The sequence below is a fragment of the Urocampus carinirostris genome, chromosome 8 (genome assembly GCF_059441175.1).
Source record: "Urocampus carinirostris isolate Australia breed hairy pipefish chromosome 8, RoL_Ucar_1.0, whole genome shotgun sequence".
Classification (NCBI taxonomy): Eukaryota; Metazoa; Chordata; class Actinopteri; order Syngnathiformes; family Syngnathidae; genus Urocampus; species Urocampus carinirostris.
Window position 1 is genome coordinate 31,181,877 of NC_142356.1, and position 12,475 is coordinate 31,194,351.

General features: G+C 39.8%; 1 protein-coding gene across 1 annotated transcript in view; it reads right to left on the reverse strand.

The window, feature by feature from the left end:
• Window positions 1-4,258, reverse strand: part of LOC148361629 (uncharacterized) — a 48,678-nt gene extending 44,420 nt beyond the window's left edge. Inside the window, exon 1 of the mRNA XM_088342378.1 lies at window positions 4,134-4,258. The gene's annotated coding sequence lies outside the window, so the exon portion shown is untranslated. The remainder of the gene's footprint in view (window positions 1-4,133) is intronic.
• Window positions 4,259-12,475: the final 8,217 nt, after the last annotated feature.

Genomic DNA, 12,475 nt, shown 5'->3' on the forward strand with positions numbered 1-12,475 from the left:
AATAAGTATATCCATGAGATTTTGTTATATTAGACATAAGAGGAAAGGAGGATTTGTAAAATGTATTTAATAGGGAAGATAAAGGGGTAGGAAAAATAAGCATTTGCTTCTAACTACCCCTTTTCGAACATGTTATGTGACGTTATTTTGACACATTGTTTTTGTCCTGTTTTTATTTTAATGTTTGAAATAAAAGTTTTCATTCATTCATTCAACGTAACCCCCATGAAAAACAAGGGATTACTGTAGTACTATACACTGTGTTTAAAAGGGTTTAGTTCTTATTTTACATGTGAAGAAACTAAAACAAGTACATTTTTTGAAAAAAAATGAAGAAAATTATTTGACAAAAGAAAACAGTGTAGACATACACATATCTTCCCAAAGGATCACAGTGAATATTTGTCCTAAAGTTCTGTAATGCATTGTCATTTTATAACTCTTAATGCTACTGCGAACTTTTTGCAGTCAAATATTCACGAATTTACCTGGACTCTACCTTCACACAAACCTGGGTGATTTCCCTCTCATTTTCTGAGAAATCCCTAAAATCAGCTGATTTCCATTACGTTTATCATCTCTAAGCTATCATTTCATTGACATTACCCATGTTTAAGCACACCTTCAACTCTTAACCCCACCCCTCTTTCTGCTTGGAGGGGGCTTTGGTCTCGTGTTGTGATGACCATATAAGGGCCACTTCACTGGAGCAAGTCTCTTTTCTGCCTTGTTCCTAAACAGCAAAGCGAATCAACTCCCAAACAAAGCCCATATAGGGAATAATATGTCTCGAGCGGCCCTTGTCGTTTACTTCAAAATGATAGTAAGGCAGCAAAGTAGCGGGGTGCCTGGGACTTTAATAGCCATGCTTCGCATTAGCCCCCATAGGAACAGCTTTTTATATGCAATAGCCACTGATTAAATTATAAGGGTCATGCAAGAATGACAGCAGTGAAAAAAATAAGCTAAATGCATGCACGAGACACTCCTGCTAAGGTCCAGCAAGCATGTAAGTATGCGCCTTTTTGATAGGTCAAATGAGTTTGGCCTTTCAACTTGTAAAGATAATTTAAGGATTCTAGGATTATGTACGTAAACTCAGCTTTCCATGGCCTGCTGCTTTGACCTCCTTTCCCTCTATTTCTCTGTACAAGACTGACACTCTTAGATAGAGTGGGAACTACGCAGAAAAAGCCCCGAAAGCTTTGTGAGAAAACAAAACCAGGCCTCAGGGACAAGGCAAACTAAACCAACCAAAGTGATGTGGAAAAAATTACCAGGGGACAGAGAAGTGCAGTAAATAAATATTCTCATCAGGAAGTGATGATGATGATGATGCACTGGGATGATGAGACCAAATAGACTTTTCCTGTATGAGCAGCCTGATCTTCACACTCTCACACTGTCCTCACCACTATGACTTGCGATTAAGCCACTTCTATTGTGTCAACATCACAGTGTATGGTGAGGACATACGTCTGAAATAGAGTTGACAAGAATTCAACGAGAAATGAAAAAAAACCCAGCGCTTTTCAATACTTTCTTTTTGCAAATCCATAAATTACGCATTTTAGAAAAGAACAGCAACAAAATACCACCTAGGTATAGATTAGACCAAGATGTGTCTTTACTCAGGCTAGAACAAAGGAAGATCTGTGTTCAATTGTGCGCACACAAAAACGTCAGTGGTATGGTGACGTCACAAAATTTTAAGGACTGGACAAGATGGTTCTCCAGGGCAGAGTCCAATGGGGAAGGAGAAAGGAAAGACCAAAAAAGAACTGGGTCAACAGCATCAAGGAATGGACTGGTGCCAACTTTGCCATGACGCAAACGCAGGCCATGAACCGTCAACAGTGAAGAAAGCTGTCCAGAGTTAAATCCTCAGTGGTGCCCTAACCCAGGCGGTTAAGGGATCCGTGAACAGTGAAAACAAACGGAGAACTCAAAGCAAATAGTCCTACTTTGTGCCGATTGCTAAGATGACATCACAGAAGCTCACCACCGATGCAATAACAAATCAGGGCTCATCTCTTTTATGAACCTAATTCATGGTTGGTTTTCACCTGAGCCCCGATTTTATTTTCAGTTTAAAATAAAAGACGAAATGGCTGCCCCAATGAGATGGAAACAAAACATAACAACATAAAACATGATTTCTTTCTCATATTAATTTGATTTTTATGTTCAGACTATTAATGGTACAATTAAAAATAAAATATTGTGTCATGATTACTCATAGCACTCACCTGTGCCCGCTCGTTTGGCGCAGCTTCTGCTGGTTGCCTGATTGATTCCCCTCCTATTTATACCCAATACTCCAGTCAGTCCTTGTCAGTCCGTCAGCGAACCTCTGCATACGCAAGGCAAGCACTTTGACTCTGGCTCCCGTCTTCATCCGTATCCTACTCGTCTGTTCCTGATTTCCCGTTTGTCTCTGGCTATTGACGCGTTTTTGACCACCATCCACCCTCTGATCTCCCGCTCCAGCTATCGACCCGTTTTGTCCGTTTGACCACGTTCTGATCTCCCGCTCCGGCTATCGACCCGTTTTGCCCATTTGATCACGCTCCGATCTACCGCTCCGGCAAATCCACTTCCGCATTCCAATCACGCTACAATCCTGTGAGCTGCTTGCTCCCCCTGTCCAGCGAGCATTGGATCGCTTCTGTTTGTTACCTCGATATCCCAATAAACTTTTGAGTGAAACGTTACAGGTTTGGGTCTACCATTTGTTCTGGTTCTGACATATTGGGGTTGAATCCCCTTTAAGAACTGCGTCATATCAGTCAATTAATCTGAAAGTTCTGGTGGACACAATTAAAACACTGCTAAAATAAATGCGAAAACGACCCCGAGTTGTTGAACAAAATTCTCATTTCCATCCACAAAAAAAAAGAGAGACACCAACCCGGGGGGTGAGGTGACCCTTGTATTTGTGTGGCCTTCGGGTCCTGTGAAGGATTCCACTCATTTCCTCTATTGTTTGACAACAGTCTTCGGGCATGTTTTTGTTAAACCCAATATTAAGTAGCTCTAAATCAATCTGCATGGATTAGGAATTGCAGCATGGCCGGGACAATATTAATTAAAACATATCTTAATTCTGGCTAATTAGGGGTTATTAAATGTATATAGGGCTGCTATTAGAATAGAATAGAATTGAATAATGTGAGTCTTTATTGTCATTGATATCAAGGTGGTGAAACATTGTATGCAACAAGATTAGTTATGGCACCCCAGGGTAAACATGTAATAAAGACTTTAAAGAGGAAAAATAAGATAAAAGACTGTAATAATAAATTATAATAAGTTATAATACTACTGCAATGAGAGAATATTGCACTGTAACAACAGTGCAATGAAAAGTAGTGCAATAACATAAGCAGCAACAAAAATTACCAAATAAATTGCAAGATATATGTATATTTTCAGTTTTGCACACTTGTTTAAGGAGGCAATAGCCATAGAGAGGAAATTGTATCAGGGCCCGCTAGTACTTTTTTTAAAGGACCTTTAGCAGATACCAGAGGGCAACAGGTCCAAGAGTTGGTGGCCAGGGTTAGGAGAGTCCTTATAATGTCAACTTGGGAATATTATATATATTTAGGGCTGCATTTTGTTACGATTGGTAATGCCATTGAATATTTGTTTACAAGATTACTTTGAAATCTGATGTTAGTTTTGAATCAATTGAAAATATTTAGTTTAGCTGACTTTCATAAGAGCAACATTCATTTTTCTTATCATTCTAATTCAGGGTATTTAAAGATAACTCATTATTCATTATAATTTGAATAGTTTGAAATGAAATATACTTCCATGATGATTAGAGTGATCACTCTACATAAGCTATGGTCAGTGCCGTTTTTCACAAATGCCATTTGAAATGATCTGTACACACATACATCCAACATTTTGGAAAGTGTCACAAAGAAAGAGTAGCCGATTGAAGCTTTTCTTTGATTGGTTTCATTTGCTTTGATTGTATCTGATCGCAACATATTATCGCTTCCTTTCAAATTATTGTGAGCTTTTCATTCTGTGCAAACGCAGCAAAACCGTTGACGATATTACTCTCTTTCTTAGAGACCTCGTTGAACAAGTGTATGAAGCATTCGCAGAGTACTCACTTATAGGGAAGAATCAGCGTGACGAGGGCAACTTTGGATGCAGAAAGGTGTCGAAGTTGACAAGGTACTCCCCAAACGAACAGTCCAAAAGACCCCAGTCAAATTGCGATGCTAACCATTTAAACAAGTGAGCTGCACGTGTAGGCGGGGCTGCACACACGCACGAAGCCGCTATCCTCCTTGCGCGTTCCTCCACCAGGAAGAGGCAGTGAGCATGCGCACTACTCATACCGGCAAAATTGCGAAGTGATGGCTGGAAAAGACAACTGGATAAGGCGTCTCCGACCCTTTCCAAGCTGAGAACAACTTTTTGTTACTAATTAGTGGAAAAAACACCCAGTTTAATATGTATTTAAACAATAACAACTTTGCATATTATTACTGTGTTGTTACTGTGTTATTACCAGGTTTAATTCCTCGAAGTATTGTTAATTGGACTCAGTTAACGACATAAATAAATCATTTTATTAGAATATATCAGTGACCCAGCACTGAGAGAGAGCGGCAACCAGATGATGAAGGTGCTGTCTCTGAGTCAGAACAGAAGGCTTCTACTGCTCCTGGAAACCCCGGAAAGCATTACTGTATATGTTTCATGTGGGGGAGCAAATACCTACCCAAAATAAACGTTCTGCCAGGGTGTACTTGCCCAAGAGACACCACAGGATTGTCTTTATCGTTATTAATAACGATAGTGAACATTGTTTGCATCGAGATTAGACATCGCACTCCAATATAAACACGTAATTAGGACTTAAAAGAGAAAAATAAGATACAAAAAAAGCAATGCTTAGAAAATGGCCCAAGTTGCAATAGTGCGGTGAGAAATAGTGCATCGTAATAATAGTGCAAAGAAAAATAGTGCAATAACATACAGCAGCAAAAAGAAAATCACAAATAAGTCGATGAATAAGACATGACGCCTCTTTGCTATGCAATACCAATTTTTATCTACAACTGGCAAGACATAAATTCATGTACTTTCGTGGTTGTTTGAGTCTGAGCTGTCTCTGAGCCTTCAGTCCTGGATTTAAGGAACCTGCAGCGCCTACCAGAGAGCACCAAGTTACAGAGGTGGTGGTTGGAGTGAGGGGAGTCCTTTATGTTGTTGGCTGTATTGTGGTACTGCAAGCTGGCAATGTCCTTCAGACTGGACAGAGAGCAGCCAATGATTTTCTGGGATGTGTTGATTTAGTTAGAGTGGAGTTCGCTTTAGCTGGACATATTTATCTGCAAAATGTGTTGCCCTACATTTAGTGATATTGTCAATGGATAGATAAATCATCCACATTTAGCTAATAGCTAACAATATTAATTTACAAGGGCAGCACGGCGGCGCAGTGGTTAGTGCGTGTGCGGCACAGTTCTGAGGTCGTGGGAACCTCCTGAGTGGTGCTTGCGTGGGTTTCCTCCGGGCACTCCGGTTTCCTCCCACATTCCAAAAACATGCATTTCAGGTGAATTGGCCGGTCCAAATTGTCCCTAGGTGAGACTGAGCGAGTGAGTTGTCTGTCCCCGTGTGCCCTGCGATTGGCTGGCAACCAGTCCAGGGTGTCCCCTGCCCACTGCCCGATGATTGCTGGGATGGGCTCCAGCATCCCCGCGACCCTACTGAGGATAAGCGGTGCAGCTGATGAGATGAGATGAGATTAATTTACAAGCTAACTTAAGACATAATGTGTGTTTTTCTTTACAATTAAATTGATATATTTTTACTTATGGTAGTTTTTTAAATTGCAAAACACACTTGTTTTCTGAGTTTTTCATTTAATATGAAACCTCATGAATTTCATAGCTTATGAATGACCTATATTTCATGTTGACAATGTCTGTATAATCTGTTAATGCTACATCCATTGCAACCTGGCCATCCTTTTTAGTATTTTTTTTATTTAATCATAAAACCATTTTACATTTGATTTTTATTGTCTGTTGATGAAACTTCCATTGCAGCCTGGTCATCCTGTAACGGGGATTACTTCATGCATTCCTTCTCAAGGATTCTTAATTTTCCTCATGCTGAAGTTTTTGTGTTTTTCCTTGCCCTCGTGTCGGTTTTAGATCGGGGGATGGTGAAATAATAGTCTGTAGTTTGCAATACAATAATCTGTGGTCTGTGCAGCCCCTTGAGACTTCTTGTGATTGAGGGCTATACAGATAAACATGACTTGACTTGATATGAAAAACCCAGGAACCCTTTTCATTTTTGGAAAATAATGACCCAGAGTTTAAGGGTGAGTCATGATTGGCTGTGACCTGAGGAATAGTGATGGCAATAGTAATAAGTGAGGCTACAAAGATTCACAGTAAAGACCTTTGTGATTTGATTTGACCCATTTGTGTTGTCCAATTGGCTAGTTTTATCCTTTCACCCCAGGTCAGTCGAAATACAAAATTCACCACTTTAGGTGCAATTGCACTCTATGACGCACTAATCAAGTCAAGTTATTTGTATAGCCCTTAATCACAAAGAGTCCCAAAGGGCTGCACAGACCACAGATTATTGCAAACCACAGACTATTTTTAAACCATCCCCTGATCTAAAACCTACATGAGGGCAAGGGAAAACTCAAAAACCTCAACATGAGGAAATGAAGAAACCTTGAGAAGGGACCGCACATGAGGGAACCCCCCTCCGGGATGACCAGATTGAAATGGATGTTGCAATAACAAATAATAAACAGATATTGTCAACATTAAAAATAAAGGTTATTATTCTGATATAGAATAGAAGTGTACTACCAACTGAACCTTAAAATCACTTCTTAAGCTAACAGGGAGCCAATGCAGGTTCACTAAAATCGGGGTAATGTGATCAAACTTTCTTGTCTTACTTAAAAGCCTCGCTGCAGCATTTTGCACCAGCTGAAGGCTCTTGATTTTGGACTTCGGGAGACCGGAGAGAAATGCATTACAGTAATTGAGACGGGAGGTTACATACACATGAATTATAATCTCTGCATCCAACTGAGACAGCCTAGGGCGAATTTTAGCAATGTTGCGAAGATGGAAAAAAGCTGTTCTATTAATATTCCTAACGTGTGTTTGAAATTTTTCACCTAAATTTTTGACTAAGTCACTCGGGGTGATATTACATTTGACAATGTTCAGAGCAGTTTTTCAGAACAAGTCACGGCATTTAAATGGACCAATAACTAACATTTCGGTATTTTCAGAGTTAAGGCGCAAGAAGTTGAGTGACATCTATTGTTTTATCTCAGTGAGGCAGGCCTCCGAAACCCACAGTTTAGTGTGGCAGATTCCTCCATCGGAAGATATGGCTGAGTGTCATCTGCGTAGCAGTGGAAACTGATATTATACTTGCAAATAATATCACCTACTTTTAAGCATATAAATGATGAAAAGAAGGGGGCCAAGTAGTGAACCATGCGGAACACACAGGTAAGACGAAAGGGCTCAGATGTCATTTTACTATATTTAACATAGTTGAGTCCGATCTGAGAGGTAGGATCTGCACCATAGGAGGACGGTTCCTGAGAGACCAAACCCTTTTTCCAACGTTTCTAGTAAGATTTTATGGTCCACAGTGTCAACGGCAGCACTAAGGTCCAGCAGTTTGATCAAAATGTCATAGATTCTTACACATTGCTGTGATGAGGCAGAGTCAAAAGTTGATCACAGCTTAAACATTGGGGGCCTACACAAAATACTTATAAATACATTAAACCAATACACTATTAGATTCAATGTTTCAATCGAGGCTTAAAACACATTTATATTCTATAGTTTATGAATGACCTATATTTCATGTTGACAATATTTATGTATTGTTTGTTGATGCCTTTGCAACTTCCATTGCAGCTAGGTCATCCTGGAAGGGGATTTCCTCATGTGCGGTCCCTTCTCAAGGTTTTTTAATTTCCTCATATTGAGGTTTTCGAGTTTTTCCTTGCCCTCATGTAGGTTTTAGATTAGTGGATGGTGTAAAAATAGTCTGTGGTTTGGAATAATCTCTGGTCTGTCAGTGCAACCCTCTGAGACTTAATGTTATTAAGGACTATACAAATAAACATGACTTGACATGAAGAACATCATATAACATGAAGAAATGAACTGAGCATCACAGGTCTTTAATAGCAGCGTGCCTTGAATCATAGAACTGATTTTTAAATGTTCTCATTTAAGAAGTTGAACGAATGCAACAGTATGTATTATGTACAGTACATATTTTCTGTAGACTATGTAATCAACCATCACTCCTCATAAGGCCAATGAGCTATCCCCTGCACAGGAATCCCCCTTGACTGGAAATCCACAAAGACCATTATAAACAAACTCATATTTTAAAAGCCTCGTGTCCCACCGTTTGTGTGTGTGCATGTGTACAGATCTTTCAAATTCCATCACCACAAAGGTCGGGACTCCACCTCCTACATCCCCTATTGCCTCCCCACCCTCTTTCCATCGTCTTTCCAGTGGAACTTCCTATATAAGGACACCGTACTGTTTGCTCCAATAAATCAAGGTGAGAGTTGATAGCTCGAGCCTGTTCTGGGCCGAGGGTGGAAGTGTTGTGTTTGTGTGTCTGTGTGTGGATATTCTTGTGTACCCACATAGAGGATCTCGCCTCCCCTGGCCATCATCATTTGGGAAGGGACGATTCACTTTAATTTGGGAGGCGGGTCGAACTGCGTGGAATAAGGAGGGGTGACAAACGAGTCGACAGGGTAGGACTTCGAAGGTGGACGCAAATAAAGCAGAGGATACACTGAACAGGAGTTGCGGTGTGTGCCATATAAGGACAGAGGTTCTGTTTGGAATCTCTGCAGCTTTCTGTGTTACTTGTACCACAGACAAACAGTGAGGGCCCGAGTGACTAAATATGGTCCAGTCGCAATTGAGTTGCAATGTTACTGGAAATTATCTGACATCAATGGGGATAATTGTGTTTACTTGGAGTGTAGTTGAGGCAGACAAAAGGTTTAGTGTAGCAATATGTCTTTTAGCACCCGAGGTAGTTCCTCATGGTTCCGGGTTTGAAATCCCATATTACGTAGAGAGTTTAATCAAAGGGAGAATTCTATAAATAGTACTTTAAGATATTGAGGGGGAGTGCCGCTACAATGCATCCAATTTTATCTTTTAACCTGCCACATGGGCGGCATGGCAGCTGAGTGGTTAACATGTTCTGAGGTCATAGATTCGAATCCAGCTACCAACCTTCCTGTGCGGAGTTTGCATGTTCTACCCGTACTTGTGTGAGTTTCCTCCGGGCACTCCGGTTTCCTCCCACTTTCCAAAAACATGCATGTCAGGTTAATTGGCCGGTCCAAATTGTCCCTAGGTGTGAATGAGCGAGTGAGTTGTCTGTCTCTGTGTGCCCTGCGACTGTCTGGCAACCGGTTCAGGGTGTCCCCTGCCCACTGCCCGGAGATAGCTGGGATGGGCTCCAGCACCCCCGGAACCCAGCTGAGGGAAAGCGATGCAGATAATGGATGGATGGAACCTGCCACTTGATAGAAGTTTTGGTTTGAACAATTTTATTGACTTTTTTGGTTTGAACAAATTTATTGACACTAAAAACAGAAAACAATCATGACAATCTCAACAGCAATTAAGCACATTCACAATATTATATTCCAATATTACGTTTTTAACAGCAAACACAAAGTGAGGTTTGAACAAACCTTCTCGAAAATCAAACATATTCACAATTTCATTATATAACATCTTTGTTAGTGTCAATAGATCCGTCCAGGCCAAAGTCGATTGTCCTCGGTCTGAACAAATCCACCGACACCAACAGCAGCAAAACACAGCCATCAAGCATATTCACAATTTTTTTATATTTGACAATATTGACACTATTAACAGCAAATAAAAAATGTGAGGTTTGAACAATTATCTCGACAATCTTAACAGCAATTAAGAAGGGGTGGGAAAAGGTTTTGAGTCGCGGTCCTCACTGGTTTTAAACATTTGGGAAAGAGGCCGAACTAGCAGGAAGAGATGACAGATTTTTCCATATCTTATCACTCTATATCTCGGCTATACGTGAGGAAAAAAGACAGATCTAATTCTTCTCATGCGTTTCATCAAATTAGTTTAGAAACGCTCCGGATTAAACCTAATTTATATGTATATTTTTCCTTTTTTAAACGATAAATCCCATAATATACATTGAAAACCTCAAAATAAATTAGGACTAGCCCATAAGTCTTTGGTGTGAGATTCAATAAAATAAATACATAATTCATGATATATTTTTAATATTAGGTTGGGGGTGGCACAGCAGTTGAGTGGTTAGCGCATCAACTGCACAGTTCTGAGGTCAAGGGTTCAAATCTAGCTACGAGCCTTCCTGTGTGTAGTTTGCATGTTTTCCCCATGCCTGCATGGGGTTCCTCCTGCATTCCTAAACCACCTGTGTCAGGTTGGTGACCCCAAAGTGTCCCTGTAAGCATATAAAAGGTTGTCTGTCTCTGTGTGCCCAGCAACTGACTGGCAACAAGCTCAGGGTCATAGTAAAAATAATTGCCCAAGACATGTTCAGGAAAAAAATGCCCATTTCAATAGAAAATGGTCGAAGTCAAGTTCAGTTGTTAATTATCTGCCACGAGGTACCATGAGTGTTTCATGTTGGTTGTTGTCAGTAGATTTTATTTTCAAGATCCAAGAAATTTGTATTTGGAACAATAAACAATTTGTGTGTACTTGTTTATTGTAAATACACGTTGGTGTATGTATATTTTATTTCAAGTCAAGTCAAGTCAAGTCATCTTTATTTGTATAGCCCTAAATCACGAAGAGTCTCAAAGGGCTTCACAGATTATTACACTATATTACACAGACTATTTTTCAGCCGACGAGAAGAGTAGGTTATTCATATGCTATGGAGTAGAAGTGAGTTTTAAGTTTAGATTTAAACATTTCCACTGAGGTTGCAGATCGGATCTCAGGGGGAAGAGCATTCCACAGCACCGGTGCCTGGATGGAGAACGCTCTCGAACCAGCAGAACACTTCTTTGCTCTTGGGATCACCAGAAGACCGGCACTCTCAGATCTAGGCTTCGGACCGGGACATAGGGGCAAATCAGATCTGAAAGATAAGAGGGAGCAAGTCCATGTATGATTTTGTACAATACTAAGAGAACCTTGAAGTCACATCTATGGCTAACTGGGAGCCAATGCAGGTTAGCCAAAATCGGTGTTATGTGATCGTACTTTTTTGTCCTAGTTAAAAGCCTCGCTGCGGCATTTTGTACCAGATGAAGAGACTTGATTCTAGACTTCGGGAGACCAGAGAGTAGTGCATTACAGTAGTCGAGACGGGAGGTAACAAACGCATGAATTATAATTTCCGCATCAGACTGAGACAGTATTGAACGGATTTTAGCAATGTTACGAAGATGGAAGAAAGCGGTTCTAGTAATTTTCTTTACATGCATTTCAAAGGATAGATCAGGGTCAAATATGACATCTAAATTTTTAACTGAGTCACTCTGTGTGATGTGACATTTGTCAATGTTCACAGCAGTTTTTGAGAATGAGAATAAGTCACGGCATTTAGATGGACCAATGACTAACATTTCGGTCTTTTCAGAGTTAAGACGCAAGAAATTGAGTGACATCCACTCTTTTATCTCAATGAGGCAGGCCTCCAAATTTCCAAAGTTTAGTGTGGGAGATTCCTCCAACGGAAGATATAGTTGAGAACAATTGTTGGTAAACTGGGTGATTGTAACCCTTTTCCAAAGCTAGTAGGTGCTCTTGAAAATAACACAAATAAAAAAAAATTTTGGGACATTCTGTTTCATGCTTCTTAGCGCTATTTAAAGGGACACGTGATGTTGCTGTATTATGTAGTGCACCTGAAAACGAGTGCTAAAAAGCACAAGAATACAGTCTATGAAAAAAAAAATTAACCAGACTTGTATTTTTTGGGGGTAGCAAGATGGCGGACAATTATGTCAGCTCACTCTAACCGATATGTAAAATAAATGCAAATTTCTCAACCTACGAGTATATTAAAAACTGCATGTTTATATAGTAGTTCACATGTATGTTTGCTTATTATTTAAATATTGTTCGCTTTTTTTAAACGAGTGAAGAATTTTTGACAGTATTAGGAACTAAATAATACACACTGTCCCTTTTAATACTTTCTGTATAATTAATTATATATTAAATGGCCATTGGAAACCCTGTTTTTTTTACCCTTATTTTCACAGCCATAAATGGTCATCCACTAAATATAATTTTGAATATATTTGACCCCCACGGAATTCATTCAAGCCCAAGGGCAAACATGAACACGCTGTTTTATAGTCAAAGAGCGCTAAGTTTAATATTTATACAAGTGTCTGTTACACACAACTGTT